A 19537-nucleotide genomic window follows, 5' to 3' on the forward strand; every position below is an offset into this window, starting at 1 on the left:
GGTTTCTCCATATCAGTGGTGATGCAGGACAGAAGGCCTGAAGGAAAAACGTGTAATCGTCCGGATGGGACGAACTATCGATGTCCCGTGTAGCCTACACGTTTGCGTGCACTTAATAAAAGAACCCTTGACAATTGGAATTTAATTGCTGTCCAGGCAAATATACTCTCATAGCACACATTCTATGGCCTATACCCGTTTCAACGTAACACATGGTTAGTAAAGTAGGACGTTAAACCCCATTTCATTTCATTTCATGTTGCTTCACCATGTTTCCATTGTCTTTAAGTAACATATGGCTAAAAAGCTTTTCAACAACCTCAACGAATTAATAATAAGAGCCACCAGAAGGTGGTACATCGTCCTTGTAGAAATTTCCAGTGTACAAGGCCATAGATCACTAATTATTTACCCATTGACTTTAATGTTAATTCTCGTCTCTTGCCCAAAAAGCATGTATGAAGTTCATCATGAAAAACTTGAGATACACAAGCTGGAAGTAGAGACAAGTAAACATGCAATTTCCGGCCCTACATTTCAGCGTAACCAACCTCACAACTCTTGTATCCTTCCGCCTCAAAATCATAAATATTCACCAAAACCTGGCAGAAAATGTATTTTCAAACCCTTTTTTTCGATTCTACACCAAAAAGTCAACAAAAATAGCCATGCAAAAGGAGGGAAAGGGAGAGAGAGACTAAAAATAACTTTGGCCCTTCAATTTACACGTTAGCATATTTTTTATTTTTCTTTACAATAATTTTATTTTTCTTTACAATAATTTTATTTTTTAGTACATATACATAACTCATAATACATAAATATAACACAGTAATACAGTAATAGATGTACCAGATATTGTTATTATTATAAATTGTATGATACCACAGGATAGATTCCATGATATTAATGTACAGCATCAAAATTATCAATTTTTATCGTATGGTTCAGCTTGCTTCACAATCCAATTCAGTAGTCATAACTTGGTTCCTTTAGGAATGGTCTCTGATCGGATGCTGTCCTCTGACCGTTCCTGTTCATCCCTATTAAGCTGCAGCATGAAAATACCACTCTACCCCACCTCTGTTCTAGGGTTATTTTGTAACCCTTACCTTCTATTTTCCACCGTAATTCTTCTTATTTCGCCAAAAGGAATCATTTCTCGCCACATCTGACAAAAATATATAATAATTCAACGCTATTTCAAGTAGAATTTTGCGATTAAAAAACATAAACAAAATTCGCGTTTGCGCAGACAGGAGGTCGCGGTTTCGTGGCTGAATCGCAAAATTCTACTTGGAAATAGAGTTGGATAGCCTACATTTGTGTCAGATGTGGCGAGAAATGATTCCTTTTGTCGAAAAAAGAAGAATCACGGTGAAAAATAGCCTTAGAACAGAGTTGAAGGTAGAGCGGTATTTTCATATTGCAGCTTAATAGGGATGAACAGGAACGGCCAGTGGACAGCGTTCAATCGGAGATCAGAGACCGTTCCTAGGAATTAGTCATAACTCTGCTATTAAAGTACGGATTCTTGACTTTATTTTAAGGGGGGGGGGGACTAACCCGACAGACACGTTACCTTCTTCTTTTGGGTACGAATGAAATCCGTGGTATGCGCACCTGAATTACCACCACCCAAAACCACATGTCTAAGCCTGAACACATAGAATTTCGTCGAAATAGGAGCTTAGAGGTTCTAATGTAAACACATTACGTCGAATGATTCAAATCGTATGGGCTGTCGGATACAAATTGAAACATTAGAATTAGATAAAGGGACGTCTGTTCTGTACATTTCATAATATACGAAACATATACATAGTCGTTTCACAAACACAAACTTAATAATTGTCATATTTTAGCACTTTTCGGCATGACTTATTATTCATTATGCAATTTGCATAAAGTAAAAGTGCATATTCCATGATGTTCCAAGAAGACCCAGTATATGGTTCAAATTGTTTGTTGTGCAGGAGTTTGTTTTTCATCTGGAGGATAAACTACATCCGTCCATTCACAACCACAGCTTTGAAAACATCTTGGCAATAACAGCTTACACCAAACTTTTGACAAATATGCACAGGCCTACCGACTGAATACACAAAATGGTTTCAACGTTCAATATGAAATGTAAATAGTTTGTGATATAATTGTTCTTACAATATACAGTTAAACATCGTTATGTCCAACTCGGCATTCCCGAAGACACAGGTTATGTATGAGTTCAATGATGATTAAATAAAAATCGTTAATGGCCGTCTAAACGTAGAGGGATTGAACAGTCTCACAGTCACAATAAATTATACGAATTGGTTCGATTCCACGGATCTCTGATTTTAATTCCTGGAATACAATATCTTTGAATATCGAACACTTTGTTTTTGTTTATATTCTTGAACGTTTTCAAGAATTCTTAAAACAAAACTTGAATTTTTCAGGCACTGTTGGTAACATATTTAATCTCCATAATTTCCACATTCCAAAAAATGCTTGTAAAAACCAGAATATGAACGTGATCCAGCTTCCCGCCTGAAAACAGAGATAAACACACCTCTTAAAATCTAATGCTATTATTTTGAATTAGTTTGGCTTAAAGTTAACTGAATAAGCAATGGTAACTACATGTAATAGTATCAGCTCATTGACCATTGCATGAATGGACACTGTTTTCGTTGGTTAATAGACACTAATGGTTCCAGCCTTCTAGACAAAATTTAATCCGAAACACTATTTTACCATATTGGATCAATGGTTTATAATACTCATAATATGTATACAAGACTGTAAATTTGGGAACCCGAGACATCGAAACAGGAACGACCCCCGCCACCCTTTACTGTCCCCACGACCACTCCCGTTGCATATTGTAGTTGAGGGGTATGGGGAAAGGGGTTTAAGGGCTGGCACATTGGTAGTATGTGAAATAAAGTCTGCTTTCAAAGTTAATGAATTTATCAAACACGATTCACAGAAGGCAGAAGGGGAGATAATACATACAGGTTAGTAAACATTGGACACCTACCGTTGCTATTGATAAATCAAGGTGGAAATTAGAACCATCTAGCTCTCTCCAATTTTCAAACCTTTGGGCGTCAGAGCAACTGAAAAGTCAAGCAAATTATCAAACAAAAATAACCAAAGCTTAAAGAACTAATCTTGCCTATTGCGGGTCTTTTTTGGGGGATTCAAATGTTATATAAATTATTATTTAAACATTTATTAACATAATACACTCTCTGGGCCATCGAATGGTCCCGATTGTAAGTAGATTAGAACATATCGGCAATTTAAAAGTTTACAGATAAAATAGAGCATCGGGATGTATGATCTAAAGCGCATGTTACCTTGATATTGGCATGCCTAGACTTTGTCCCGCCATAAGTTGATCACACAGGTACGTGAAACCAGCGCTAATAGTACACGCCATTACTAACACCAATATAGTTATAACCATATCTAATATACAATTACCAACAAATAAGAAATGAGAAAGATCCACTCTGAAAACAAAAAAATGACAAAACAGTTTGAAATTTGTTATGATATTCTGTAATATAAATTATGAAATATGTAATAATAATATGTAGTGGGGTGTTTCAAATAAACTCGGTTTCAAATGCAACGATCATTGTATACAATCTATATTGTTTTCCGGATTTCCGCCACATTCGAAATAACGCCGAAATTTAACGCTGTCAACCAACCGTAAGACATACTTACTTTTTATCGGCCTTTTCTCTAAAGAAGAGAAATATGTTAGCTGCGATAAGTATAGCTGGATAAAATATACAAAATATAACAGCTACAGCTAAATCATAATCACAGATAGAACTGGAACCAAATTTAACAGCAAAATAATGTACATTATTCCATGTTGTATAGTTCACATCAGAATACAGCAGGCAATTTTCATTAAACGTCGTCTGAAAATATACAAAACAAAGGAATGAATGAAATTGTGTTAGAGAGGTGGTGTTTGCGATTTTTGACATTTTCCCTCATTCATGACTAGCGATCCAGTGGCAGGAACACGATTCTTCATCATATATAATATAGGACACGCGGTCTCTGTTATCTGGCTAGCTGACCCTTTCACTGCATTTTAGGCCCTTGGATAAAGCAGTGTAAAATGAAATTAAATTGGGTATAACATCTTACTGTTGTGCTCTGACTGGGCTAATGAAGACAGGCATACGCCATGCAGTGTGTTATAAGGGAAATTTTGCCCAAACAGCGGCGCTACGGCCTACTCTTGTATCGAATTCCAACTGGCAAAGGAACTTTTACGTGCACATAAATGTGTACACGGGTTCTCAGTTTTTGTCCCATCTGAAAGACTAGACAGCTGTCCTGTCAGGCCCCCTGTCCTGCACTGTTGACAAGAGGAAACCACGCGGGAAAATCCCGATGAACTTTCTCGGCCAACACCAGGAGCAAACCGGCGACTTCCAGTCTAACTAACCAGCGTCTTACTCACTTAGCCACGGTGGCTCCTGATAAAGCCGTTCACTTGGACCGCTACATACACAACCACTGACAGAAATAATAAGTAAATGGTTGATAAAATGAAATATATATTTATTTTATTGGTACCTCTAGCTGTATTGCAAAGATTAATCAACGAATGGGACCCCTATGCCAGTTGAGCTCCCTATCAACTTCCCGGTGTACCCATGTGTTAAGACGGTCCTATAACAATAACAATGACAAAACACGGGTAATGTTCGAAAGTAGCTAAGAAATACCGGGGAAGTTAGAGGAATGTTCTTTAAAGCAATGTCGTGTTTCAAATATACAGACAAGTTATTGTAGTGTGCGTGCCATGACATCAACCAATTTTAATCCATTATACGAACAACTTTAGAAAAAATTTAGAAAAAGGTCACCTCTTTACGTGAAACCCTGCATTAAAAATACATCTTATATCAAGCAAATGTGCCAGAAACTGGAATGAGGTTTGTTTACATAGTATTCGGGATTAACTAATTTATCAAACAATGTAAACTTATCTTTATGAAAGGTTTGTGATATTTGGTGGAGATTAGTATGTTTGTTATCGAGGATTACCTTAATCTACATCTAAACAATATTTTATCCGAACACGATCAATACTAAATCCGGCTTCAATCATCAATATTACTAGAGAGAAAAGACTGTCTATAAAATATGGTTTCAAACCATCAGGAACATATTTGTTTTGGAAAGTACACAGATATTTCAATAAGAAAAGATTTAAAGTAAGCCTGTATACTTCAAATGCCTTTTTCTACAGAAAGGCTCTAAGTTTTTCGATACATGATGCCCTAGATTTAGAGACGCGCTAGACAATACATGACAATAGGTAAATACTTTTTGGGGGCGGGTTAGAAGCGGGGTGGGGGGGGGGGGTGAGAGAGATTTACATTAGGCTTGTATCACCGACTGGTTAAAGAGATCCTCGATTTGATCTGAATTGAAGATAGACCTGGCATGTTCATGATTAAAGGAAGTCGGCTATCACAGATTGTTATCGATATCTAGTATTAAAATGGTCTCCGCTACACAGAACTCAAACTATGAATCCCATTTTCAATTAACAAATTAAGGTCGCTTGTTACGTTGTGGGGGTAACTGCCAGTCACTGTTTACAAACAAAACCATGTGCGCATGCTATAATATCCATTCTTGACTCTCTGATTTCTAAAAGTGGGGCTTTTGTAACCTATGTGTTTAGTTGTTTACAGTGGATGACGGGTCCACCGTAAGGTCACAACCGGTGTGGGATTTGTAACTTAAAGACGAAACGATTTGTACGTCGGGATTGATGATGGTTGTAACTATTTCAGTGCTGGGGAAAGATTAAAGTATATTATAAAGAATTTCATGATAAATTTAATTAACAGGCCGAATGTTAAGCTTAGAAGGTTTGGGGTAGGAGTGCAACTATGGGTGTTGTAGAGTGTATTATGATAGACACCCGCCCTAAGGATTTTCATTTATAGCCCACCCAGAATGCCACTGTATAACTCAACTCTCGGTCTTTTTGAAAAGGGTTTTCTTTTCTATAATAACAGAAGCATTTCAAACTAGTCTCAGTGCACTAGGCCAATGACAGAGTTCAATTATATTGAATAAATACATATCAAGGACATAATAAATGTGTTTTAAAGTGATTATTGAACGATCTATTGACACAGATTACCATATAACCACATGATAAATTATATCGCTTTAGTGAAGTTTAGGTTCTGATACAATTTTACTTTAGATACTAATATAGACTCGTGCTTCAATCTGGCCGTATCATGATTTAAATAAAGATCTAAGTCTATTAAAGTCCACGGGCGTTATCTGGCCCCGAGTATCTCAAATTTATTTAAGTTAAATTGAACAATACTGAGTAAATTCTTAAGTGGGGCCTGATCATTACTCAACGCGCTTTAGACTAATATAGAGATAAGTGAACACTTCTCAATTAATATAATATTACATAAAGGGTTTTATGTTGGGTTAAATTGTAATGTCGTGTACAGGGGTCAATATAAATGAAATGAAATAAGGTTTAATGTCCTACTGTGTTGATCAATATAAAAAAAGACAACACGTATTGTAAACATATTCATCTGCCAGATTGAATTTCATCCATCACTCACACACTTGTCAATAAAATGTAACATGAAAGGCTGTCGTCTTTTTGTTTGGGATATGATATGAATGTAATTTCGTCAGCTTTCAAATGTCTTCCGTATGGTTAGTGGCGATGGGTGTCATGAATGAGGCAGGGTATAATTACTTTTTCTGGAAAACAACTAATTAATACCATTTCTTATTTTATTTGAGATTCTCCATGGCCAAAATTTTCGTGGTACTTTTTTTTCAGTTTAAAGAACAGTGTAGTCGACATTTAAATTGTGTCATGTGTCTTTACTTAGTCTGCATACTCCAATTATATCGTATTTACCTGGGAGCCTCAATGGCTCAATGGGTAAGGGGTTGGCTTACTAAACAGAAGTTACCAAAATTTCCGAGCGCGATTGCCTTTTTTCAGTGCCTGACAGGGAACAGTGTATAATTGGTCGGATGGGACGAAAATCCAAGGTACCGTATACACATGGGCGTGCACGAAAAAGAACCCTTAACAGGAATTCGAAATTCCGGGTAACGTATGCTCGTATTAATTAGCCCAGTCGGCACAGAACAGTAGGACGTTAAACACCCTTTCATTTCATTTCGTTTCGGATTTACGTGTAAGCCTAAATTCCCTGGTATTTGAAGAATTCGTGTTTATCTATTTTAAGATGAAAGCTAAACCTACATAACTTTAGATTTGGATAGACGTTTAAAGGAACAGTTCCAGTTTTCAAAAGGTATATCATTTAAAGGGTATGCATTTCTACAAGTGGGATTAAGTATGTAAATCCAACGCCAAAATGTGTCTAACTGCTACTTTCACCTCAAAATATTAGGCAGTTCTGATAACAAAGCTACCATGTTCAATATATATGTAGCCATATGTAGGTGCAAAATGATGTACGTTTGGAACCAGTCGCATGAAAACTGGACTGGTATTCCTCGATATAGTTTCACAGAGCTTCAGATAATGGCAAGGGACTAGGCCAAGTGTTTCAAAGAGTTTTTGACAGTTTTATTCATTAAAATATATTAACTGGACAGAGGTCCTTTAATATTTACAAACCGGAGAGCAAACCACTCAAGCATCTGACCACCGCCGCGTTTGGATAGCTAGATCTCAGCATGATGTATATGTTCTAAGTATTATTTACCTATATTATGAAAGTATAATCAAAGTGTATACATGCTCTAGTGATTTCACTACAAAATATCCATATTATTTTATTTTCGGCCTGGAGTTATTATAATGCGATTTTTAAGTAGAATAATATTTGTTATGAATCATATATTGGCGCCAAAAATAATAATTCAAAGCACACTAGACAACAAATATATGAAATATGCGGATGCAATCAGTCCCTTTCACGAACGAATCTTACACCGAGAATATGCAAACTTTACACGTTTTTTATACTGTGTATAATCTATCGATAAGTATAGTATTCAGTGTCTTCAGCGTGTTTAATCCGTGTGAAGTTAAATCAGATTAGTCAAGAATAGTGTCAATAAGGGTGGGTTAGATTCTACATACCACAGAACGCTCTGGAGTTTGATCAAGAATGGGGTCAAAGTGGCTACTTGAGGTTAAATCCCCGTACCTATATATTATGTATATATGCTAATAAAATTTATGTAGACTACTATACTATGTAGGTGTCGGTTGAATGTTTGTATGGGATCAATATAACCTCTTATATATCGTAAAGTGTAACATTAAATTGTCACCTTTTTACTCTCCTATACTATACCAACAATGTTTGTCATGCAGGCTGATTTTTAAAGACCACTTCAACACACTGACAAATGTGTTCATGCTTACCTTTATTAATGATCACGCGTATAAACCTGGAACGGATCCAGTGTGCGCTAAGGCAGGGCGCAACCCCAAGTTTGAGTTGGGACAGGGATGCACAGTTTCTTTAATACATATCTTAAAGTTGCGATTTCATATTTTTAAGTTATATTTTTAAAATTTATTAAAATAAAGCCTTAAAATAGATGGTATCTATAAACAGTTCTACCTTGTTAAAGAATAATCCTATTAATCCTATAATTCACTATTGTCAGTTGAGAAATTGGCAAAAATATGATTTTCATCTTCAAATTCAAACGTTTGAAGATAGCTACTCCATGGTGGAGAATAGAAAACAAGGGAGGTAATTGGGAGGTAATTGTGTTATTATTTCCCGTGTAAATGAGTTTTAAGTGTGAGAATGACACCTATGATTGTATAATAATGAGTTGACAACCTATTGAGCAAAAGACATAGAAATAATTATGTTTTGACTTTCTTAAAAAATATGAAATTGTAACTTTAAATTGATGTTAAATGGAGCGTTATATACCCCAAAACAGCTATTTCTTGTGGACCAAGGGTCACTATATCCACAAACATGCACCAGAGCCTTGAAAGTTAAATCTTTATTGCTATGTTTTAATTTCTCATTAAACTTTATTTGTACACAAAACCACCACCATTTTATATGACCCTCATAGTTGCAACGAAAGAAATATACCACAGTATATGAACGACACGTCTTTATGTGAAACTCGCAGCAGCAACGATGACAACCATGATCAAGAGTCGGAGAATGAAATGAAATGGGGTTTAACGTCCTACTGTTCTGTTCCCACTGGACTAATAAAGACTGGCATACGCCATACAGTGTGCTATGAGAGAAATTTTGCCTACTCTTATATCGAATTCCAACTGGTAAGGGATCTCTTAGGTGCACGCCAATGTTTACATGGGACCTCGGTTTTTCGTCCCACCTGAACGCCTAGACAGCTGTTCTTGTCCGGCCCTCCATCCCGCACCACAGACACGAGGAAACCACGCCGCGAAACCCGATGGATTTTCTGGGCCAACACCGGGAAGAATGAAATGAAATGGGGTTAACGTCCTACTGTTCTGCTTCGACGGGGCTAATGAAGACTGGCATACGTCATAAAGTGTGCTATGAGGGAAATGTTGCCCGGACAGCGGTGCTACGACCTAATTTATATCGAATTCCAAGTGCCAAGTGTTCTTTTACGTACACGTCGGTTTTTCGTACGCTGTCCCTTGCCAGGCCCTCTGTCCTGTACACCTGATAATGAGAAATATCGGTGAACTGGGACCGAACAGAGGAGGGGAATAATACTTGTGTTGAAAGAGAGCTATATTCAATAAATTATTAAAATATATAAGCATATTAATACACCTATTGAAGGGGTTCCCCAAATTGACAGTTACGCGCTTTAGGAATCAATGTTTCTTAGAATTTAATCACAGGATAAAGGATATGTTGTAGGTCAAAAGTTGAAATGATGTGTAGTGGACTACATCAAATATTTACAATGTAAATTAATTAGAGGAGTTAAACGTGTATAACAACATTCTGTTAGTCCTACCTAATTACCAATCCTGATTCGCATTCATGCATCTATAGTAATCTTAAAGGGACACGAAAATAAAATGAATCAATGACGCCAAATAATATATAATTTGGGGTAAAAATGTCATTTGAATAAATCTGATACGTTTATTTGTTTTGTGATTTATAAATCTTTCTACCTTTAAAATTTTATGTACCTGTATGAAAACAGATTTGGCCATTCGGCACACTTTGTCAAATATTGCTCTGACTAAACGAAAAATTAGCAGTACAGGGCACGCCGGGTTGCTTATCGAAATATTACCACAGATCAACTCCATCCTGTGCTTTATTGTGATATAAACAGGAGAGAATTTGGTCCATTATGATATTTCAAAATTACTATCATAGTACAAATATTTCATCTTAATTTTCGACCTGATCATAGCGCGAAGTTATAACGGATGTAGTTCATATAGGCTTACTCTTTCTGATACACCCATGTCCTTCCCTCATCCAAGTTGGGGGGAGGGGGATCTAACGATTTTAATTTTATATCCATCTAGTCTCTATCATTCAGACAAATATTCTCCGTACGTTAAACAAAAGGAGGTTCTGAGTGATCGAGACTAGTATCCATCTTGACATTCAGATTGTCGTCAGCTTAGTGTCTTCCTCTTTTATTAATTCATTGCAGAAAATATCAACTCCTTGCATGTAATGTCCCATTAAACAGAAAGTAACATGCACGATACTTATATAATACTAAACCATTCCTATTATATCTTTTAAATAACCAAACCCGCTATACAGACAAAATTATACGGTATTTAATACTGACAGATTCGGTTTAAATATTATATGCGCCCACTCACTGTATCTTAAAGCTTAAAAGCTAGCGGAGCGGAATTCAATCTCACTGAAAAGCTTATTCGTCAACCCATGGAGTGAATCTTTTGGCAGGATATCCAAATATAAGTAAGCTATTATAAGTAATAGTAGGAGGGGGATGCGCTGTATGTAATTAATGTTCGCATAAAGACACGCTTAATACAATACACAATGGCTATCTATATTGAATTCAAGAGGGGGAACCATCCATTGCGCCTTTCATTTTAGATAAAAAAAATAATAAGGTCTTTGTTGAGTGAAATGAAGTAAAATACATTTTAACTGCAGAAATGAAAACGTGTTTATTAAAACCGTTTCAACTATATTCGTTTAATGGGTTTGTTTATTATATTTCCTATTCTACAGGGACAAAAAGTTGCATGAATACTGCAGGGTTGATTTTAGATTTTCTGCCCTCTTCTATTATAGTAAAACGTGATATGATACAATAAATGCGTTGAAAACATGTTCCCAGGTGCATGTATCACCCGTTTGCTTTAGCATAGCTCAAATATCATTTGTTTTATTGGGGGATTTAAACACAGATTTTAAAGACAAATATAGACTTTCCTTCTTTACACAATAAAAATTAGCCTTACCTAAAACATATTAATCCAAACATTATTAAAATCGATAACGCTAAAGTAAATCATGACCGTCTAAAGTTCACACCAATTTCTGTTGACGTTGTTGATATTGTTGTTATAAATTTCACGTTCAGTATATTATTATGGACAAGTTGATTTAATTAAGTTATTAACGTATGAAGGCGTAATAAAAATGTAAAAAATGGATAAGAACATAAAATAAAGTTCATTATACCAAAATGTCACTTTAAAACACAAAGCGATGAAACTAGCCAAATTATTCAGATTCCATTTGCAATTTGATGCCTTTTCGTCTCATCTGAACGACTAGACACTGTTCCTTGTCAGTCCCCCAACCCCCCAACACCACCGCTATGCGCCACGGACACACGGACAAGCGGAATCCACGCCGGAAGATTCCGAGGAACACCGGAAACTAACATGGTCAGCGAGCCAGCATCTTATTACCTGACTATGTAAAACTTATATTCAGCTGTGTTCTGGATTGTGACGATGATACCTGATTGTAACTGTGTCATGAATAGTGGGGATGGTACCTGATTGTAGCTGTATCCCGTTTTTTGTAGATAGTCAGCTTACAGTAAGATGCATAGTATTTGATGTTAGCGATAGCAAGGCGTGGTCTTTTAACGATGTGTGTTATCTAATGCCCTTGATGGTAATAATATGTCATCTATTGTCATCGATACAGGTATATGTCATATTGTCATTGTAGTGATATGTCAGATATCTATAGATTCTCTTCGTTATCTTTGGGCTCCAATAAAGCTTTAGTTTTTTAATCAGCTTTAAAATCACTCCTCGCCTCGGTGAATATTGTAAAAGGGCGACGAAGCAAATTTGATTAATTTTACCACCCACATACCATATAAAAATAAAATGGCGCAATTTCATTAGCGTTAATTTTTTAGGATGGTAGAATTTTCTGGGGATTTTTCTTACTTGTTCGACACACTTTGTTTATGAAATGAAATGAAATGGGGTTTAACGTCCTACTGTTCTGCTCCTAAACTGGGCTAATGAAGACGCGCATGCGCCATACAGTGTGCTATGAGAGAAATTTTGCCCGGGCAGCGGCGCTACGACCTACTCTTATATCGAATTCCAACTGCCAAGGGATCTTTTACGTGCACGCCAATATGTACACGGGACCTCGGTTTTTCGTCCCATCCGAACGACTAGACAGCTGTCCTTGTCAGGCCCTCCGTCCTGCATCACTGACAAGGGGAAACCAGGCCGGAAAATCTGGATGAACTTTCTCAGCCAATGCAGGGATCGAACACCCGACCGCTAGCGAGCCAGCGTCTTACCCACTTAGTCACGTGATCCCCCTTGTTTATGAATGTTTTGTTGTATTCTTTAAAGCCAATCTTTACAAGAATATATTATGACCTTATTATGACATAAAACGAAAGAAAAATAACATTAATTGGGCGTACTGAGACTTTAAAATGCAAAGGGATATACAAATACTTGTGTTAAATATTACGGTGTACGAATCGACCCAACAAAATGTAAATATTTAAATAAAGATAAATACCCGATTATAAAATTAATTGGTCATAACTAAACAGTCAAAACAATAGCAATTAAATCTACTGACAATTCGAGCATATAAAAATACCACTTCAACTATGTAAACTATTCTCTCTGTAGGATGGAGATAAACCGGTTGTTGAGTCTCAGTAAACACCACGAAAAACTCGTTTCTACATCCCACCTAGATAATGAATCATAATGAATATAATTCAAACCTTACTATAAGATATATAAGCGTATTTCCATCCATCACATTATGTGTGTATCTGTCACAAATGATTATCATACTTCAAAAGACAAAATCCTTTATTGGCTTAAAGTTACAAACAAGTAACACGCTATGGAAATTTCTACTAAAGGCACTTGAGAACTATCATCCAGTAACATTAATAATATAATGTAAATCTCCTGGACGAGAGAGAGAGAGAAAATGGGTTTAACGTCCACTCGACACAAACCAGGTCATTTTGGGACTAACATATGGTTTAATTTTTTTTCCATAATTCGCTTGCGCGTGGGGGTCGTTAGCAGTGGGAGGAAACCGGAGGACCTGGAGAAAACCCACGAAGTTGGACAGGCGACCATACTCCTTGTCACGTACAACCGGGGATTCGAAACCACGCCAGTTGACTCAATGACAGACTTTATATTACAGCACGCACATGCTAACCATTCAGCCATCCAACCTCCCATCTGCTGGACGAACTCGATGATAATAAAATCCAACTGTGGAATTTGATTTTATCAAACAATAGTTCATCGGCTCAGAAGAAAAGCGTTCCGAATAGAGTAAGCATACCCTGGCTCGATCACGACACTGTAAGATCTCCCGGGCGAACTCGATCATATCAAATACTTTAGTTATAATCGAATTTTCGACAAAAGCCACCTGTTAAATTTGATTATTTCAAACAAAAAGTCACGGGCTCCGAAGAAAGGCGTTACGAATAGAGTAAGCATACCGAGGGTGGTCCACCTGTTTCTATGTTCGAACAAAAGACAGATTTTGGCTACTTTGGTCAACCTTTAACAAGTTTAAGCACTGCCCGTAATTAAAGAATATATTACTGACTACCAACTTAGTTTTATTTCCACGCTCTCCGATTGACAATATTGCTGGCCCTGATTCCACCAAACAATCTTTAATCTCAATTTTAAAAGCTGATTCTTATAGCTGTCACCGGTATATATCTAATATTAGGATAAAGAAATAGGTGGAACATCTCATTTGGGTTAGAAAAATAGTGTCATAATGATACAACAGAGTACACCAATAAGTTTTATTTTCGAATTAAGGGCATTGTTCTATCTTTGTTCTATGATTTCTAACTTGCATAACGTTACTTTGCCAGACAAACAATTAATTGGTGTCAGACACACGCTACACAGCCACGAATTTCAAATATACCAATAAAAACGAGGGTCTAAGGTACACACATACTTTCGTAAAGAAATCTTAATCCAACTATCGTTCCGGATGGTTATATGTGCTTACTCTTTTTACCAGTTTCCATTTGAGGAGTTCATATAGCTAACAAACATTATAATCTTTTTAGTAGCACATTGATATCATGACGACAGTTATACGAGAATTGTGAGTACGCGGTGAAATTTAAATTCAAGGATTCCAATATTTAAAATAATAGAGTATATCTTTAATGTAAAATTTAAAACTAAATGCCGTATCTCTTTAATGTAGAATTTAAAACTAAATATAGTATCTCTTTAATGTCTAAATTTATCTGTTCATTCAAAACTAATAATACTTAGTACATAAGTTTGACGGACAGGTAATTAATAAGTATTTATGACACGCTACTCTACACGACTTATACGTCAAACGGACAAGGAAAACGTTGGTAATTTAACTTTAAACGGATGATTGATGGGCAGATAATCAACTTTACATTAAAGATTTCTAATATATCACTGTTTTATTATACCTTCTTTTGTTGTGATATAATAATATAATAATATACATGTAATGTAGAGAGGCCGACAATTGATTTATCGTATAGAAGCGAATAACATTGAAACACTGACTGTAAATGTTGCTTTCTAGAGTACATCCTAATGTTTCTAGAGCTAATGCACAAATTCAGTGTGTGGCAAGCTTATCATTTAATCAAGACTAAAAAGCCCCTCCCCACCCCCCACCCCCCACCCCCCCGCCACCAACTTCGTGAGAACATTAACTTCTTTAGGGTTAGATATTTTTAATAGGGCCAACTTTGGTCAAAGATCACGAGATGTAAACAGGGCTAGCGTTAATCCCAACAATAGCCCTGGACCTAGCCCTAATCCTTATCCTAACCCTAACCCGAACCTACAATCTCGCCAACAATCACGTTCCCTAACCTTATTTACATCTCAGTGACCATGACACCTTCTTTAGGGTCCCTTGAGCCATACCATGAAGACGCCTTCCCAGTCCATACCTGATGACAATTCGCACTATCCTTGAAGGTTGTTTTTTATTTAAATTGTTTAACAACAATTGCTATCTGAAGAATGTCTGGACCGATATGAATCCGACACAGATATTAAAATGGTTAGGAACAAAAAATGAATCTGAAATTCCATTAACAAACAACCGTACACTATTTTATTGTTTAGAAACGGAATCCGTGGTGAGAATATAGCATACAACATTATACAAACCAAACCCAAATATTTTTAACGCAAATTTAGATAATGTTTTGTCTTTACTTCGATAATTTTTGAGATACCTAAACCTGAGAAGAGTATTTTGAGATTTTTTCCTCCCCTGTTGTTCAAACACGTTACATTCTCTGTCTTTTATCTGATTCCATTCATGTTTAATTATGCAATTTACGGCGGAGACATTATAAAGATGCATTTTTGAAAATTTCATTCAAATTCTTTTATTCTTGGCAAAGTTATGAGTGTTTGAAGTTTTTGCAAGATAATCTCGATTGTCAAGTACCATTGCCATGACAATAAACGAAGTCTCGATTGTCTGTTCTTTTGTTGAGTTGCGTTCATTTTATAGTTAACCGATAATATAGCGCGGATGCATTTTTAGTATGAGTCAATGTCACATTAATCACATTAAAGTATGTTTGCTGTTTACTACATCCTATTCAATGTGACAAATTGTAAATACTCATGTTCCCCTGGATAGAAAGCTGTTTAAACCATACAACTGTCTACTCTAGGTAATTTATCATAAAACATATTGATTGATCACAGTAACACAGCCATCTTAAATACATGTTATTAAGTAATATATAACTATAGATATAAATCTTTATACCAAGAAATATTAAGTAAAAATAATGGCCTGCTATGACCTTTATCGGGGTTAACACGCTTGGTTTAGGCGTACCTGTAGTATAAGAATTTCATATGAGACAAAAATTTAATTTGGTTCCTAAACAACAAGGTGAAACTCCACTGCCAGGACGAAAATCGAATTGGGGAAGTGTAACGGGATATAGAATTATATGTAGAAGATATATAGAACCGATATGAATTTAATAAGAAATGAAAATCAAAACGTGTCGAAAATACATTCAAATACGTTTATTAAAGAAAGAAATATGTGATTTATGTTTAAAAACACAAAAATTGTAATGGAACTGTAAATACTGACGTTGCCGTAACGAAAATCTAGGAATGGATGAATGAAAGGCCTTTGATATAACATGAATGAATATAGACACGTTAAAATATCCCAACATAACACGATATTTATCTCCTGATCCCGAAAAAAAATTCCCAAGGTTTAAAATAGATTTGAAATTGGCAGATGATATTGTCAACTAATTTTGTTAAATAATCCCCTCTTTAGGTTATTTGTCGCACCTACTGTTAAGTTCACCGATTAAATTGAACTTCCTGCCTCTATAATCACGATTATAGCGCATTTGGGAATTTAAAGTGTTGAGAGATATTGTCACCAAAAATACATAATGACTAGGCCTATTAGTAGGTTTTATAAAGAGTTAATATTTACATTTCGTAATAGCTTAATTGTCAATACCGTTACTGTAACTATATTATACAGCCGACAGTAAACAAACATAGTTTAGGTACCTGTGATAATATACAAATAAAGAGAAACTACGTAGAGTTAAAATCCATAAAAATTATTATTTATCACGTATAGTAGATTAAGGATTAGGACATCGAATACTACCTGTGTATACCAAACAAAAAAACTACCTATATGTAAAATATCTTTACTTCATTTTTTTGTATACATATACATTCGGTGATGTAATATTTGGTTTATAACTGACTATAATCTGTATTGTATTAACTGTACGTTGGTATGCCCCCTGACTCGGTCTTTTATTAATAAAAATACGAAAGTGCTACAAAAATATATTAGCTATAGAAACTCCTTAAATCAGAAATGGTATCAGGTGTTCTTGTCAGAATAAATGGTGAATTATATTTTCAGTAATATACTTTGCCAGAGTCTTCTCATTTTTATGAGTATGCCGAGGCCGATGACATGATGATACATCTGCCAAAGTAATTTGTATGGCGGTTTAAACTATAATAATCACAAACGATAAACGTTCGTACGTTTTGGATGTAACGTCAAAATTTCAAACTTGCTTACTATTCAAAAGCGACACACCCGTCCATTCACAAAAAAAAGTAAACGCCAACAGTGGGTCAATATAGTAAAGGTAAAAATACATAAACACACTATAGTATATTGATAACGGTTAACGATATACCGTGAACTTTCAACTCACCTGTAAGGAACCAAGCGGTGAAACCACAAATAAACTTGCCAATATAATCAATCCGTACATAAACACTCTTTGTAGCAAAAATTGCTTCACATATTCCAAAATTGCCTTCATTTTTGCTTGAATTTAGCAGCTTGGTTTGACAACAGTCAACCTACTTACTATGATGACAAACTTTTACCGTCTGCTAGCTAGTATGTCATTTAGGTTTGTGTGTCTGTCGTGTTAGCCGTATTCAACTCACACCTATTCACGACAGTGCGGCTCACGTCGTTTGAAGCGTTGTTTTGGGGTGCGTTCGATTGATACAGCACAGATCAGGTTGACATTTTACTTCATAACAGGATGGAAATTGAATAAGGCCTATATGAATTATATTTTCAATGCAGAACTACATACGGTTACACAAATTTATTTTTCTGTTCTTCGGGAAGACCAATTAAAAATTCTGCTTCTAATTTCTTCAAGAAAAATACTAATTTAGAAACAATAAGTACTTAGTAGCTCATCTCGATAGCTTTTAGTTCCAGATTCTAAATGTTTAATTTTTGAAATTTTAATTTAAATTTTTTTCACTTGATTCAAGTGGCTATTTACGTTTTAAAGACCTCGAAGAACAGAAAATTAAATTGATGCGGCCTAATCTGAATTTAAAGATTTAATTTCAGTTTTTTTTATCTCATTGCGGAAATGTATAGTGACTCATTCAAAAAAATTTACTAGCCACAATAATCATAATACTAAAATTGAAAAAGGTGAGTTATAAGAAACCGGACCCTCTTTCAGTCAGGTCAATATACAGTTCTGATCTGTTTGAAATATTTCGGTTAGTGATTGCACGAAATCCATACTAATATATTTTCGATTCGAAATATTACTAATTTTCATTTCCGTGTTGACTTGCTTAGGCTGTGGACTGTGGAACATTCATTTTAAATTTAGATACATCTATTCCACACGTCAAATCAACACGCTAAGTTCATTCAATACCCAAATCAAACAGAGGTCAAGAGATCTTACGTTACAATGTCCTACATACTGTTTACATTATAGTAAATAAATGGTCAATGTTTGTCCAGCTTTAAGCTAGATGTTGTTTTCGTTCCGTATTTATTCACCTTAGTTTAAATGCTCAATATTATCCATAGGCCTAATATTTGAAATTAAAAACACGAAATCGAATTCAATATTGGTCAATTTCAATCAATTTTGATGTTGTTAATTTGCCCTGAAAATATGAAATTGTAACTTTAAACCCAATATATATAAGACACAATGAACATTTTAAAATGAATAAACGTCATGTGTTCTACAGACATAATGGTTTCGAGCGATATTTGTAATGAACAAAGAAACACATATCCCAGAAGACAATGCGGAAGTAATTAAAAATGACTGACTCACAAACCAATAATCATAAAAAAAAAAACGTATAGAAAAGACTAAGCAGGCTCAAACAACTTCAGGTCAATTTGGACTGTTTGCGTATATCATCGAACATAATTGAATAGAAATTAAAATGTTTTGTTGGGTTTTTTTTAAATTAATTGAAATTCACGTGTTTTAAGCATATTTTCGTCTATTTTGAGGTTCCGTAGAATAGAGCAATATGCCCTTCTTGACCTGTGTAGCCCACATAATAATGCCTTTTGCACTACAAATTAGCTGTGACAAATGACTGATAAACATGACGGTCAATGTTAATGACCTTAAAAACTGTTTAAATATCAACAGGTTCCATAGGCATATACTGACCTGTCATGTCGGTCATTGTTTCCCAATCAGATGAAAATATATT

At 35.5% G+C, this 19537-nt stretch overlaps 1 long non-coding RNA gene across 1 annotated transcript; it reads right to left on the bottom strand.

Annotated features, from left to right (window-relative positions):
* Positions 1-705: 705 nt before the first annotated feature.
* Positions 706-18007, bottom strand: LOC126821739 (uncharacterized). The gene is made up of 5 exons (XR_007680477.2): positions 17743-18007; positions 3724-3926; positions 3348-3503; positions 3026-3104; positions 706-2532 (listed from the first exon to the last, which is right to left on the bottom strand). It is a non-coding gene; the product is annotated as an uncharacterized LOC126821739 (long non-coding RNA).
* Positions 18008-19537: the final 1530 nt, after the last annotated feature.

The sequence above is a fragment of the Patella vulgata genome, chromosome 5, assembly GCF_932274485.2.
Source record: "Patella vulgata chromosome 5, xgPatVulg1.2, whole genome shotgun sequence".
NCBI classification, from domain to species: domain Eukaryota; kingdom Metazoa; phylum Mollusca; class Gastropoda; family Patellidae; genus Patella; species Patella vulgata.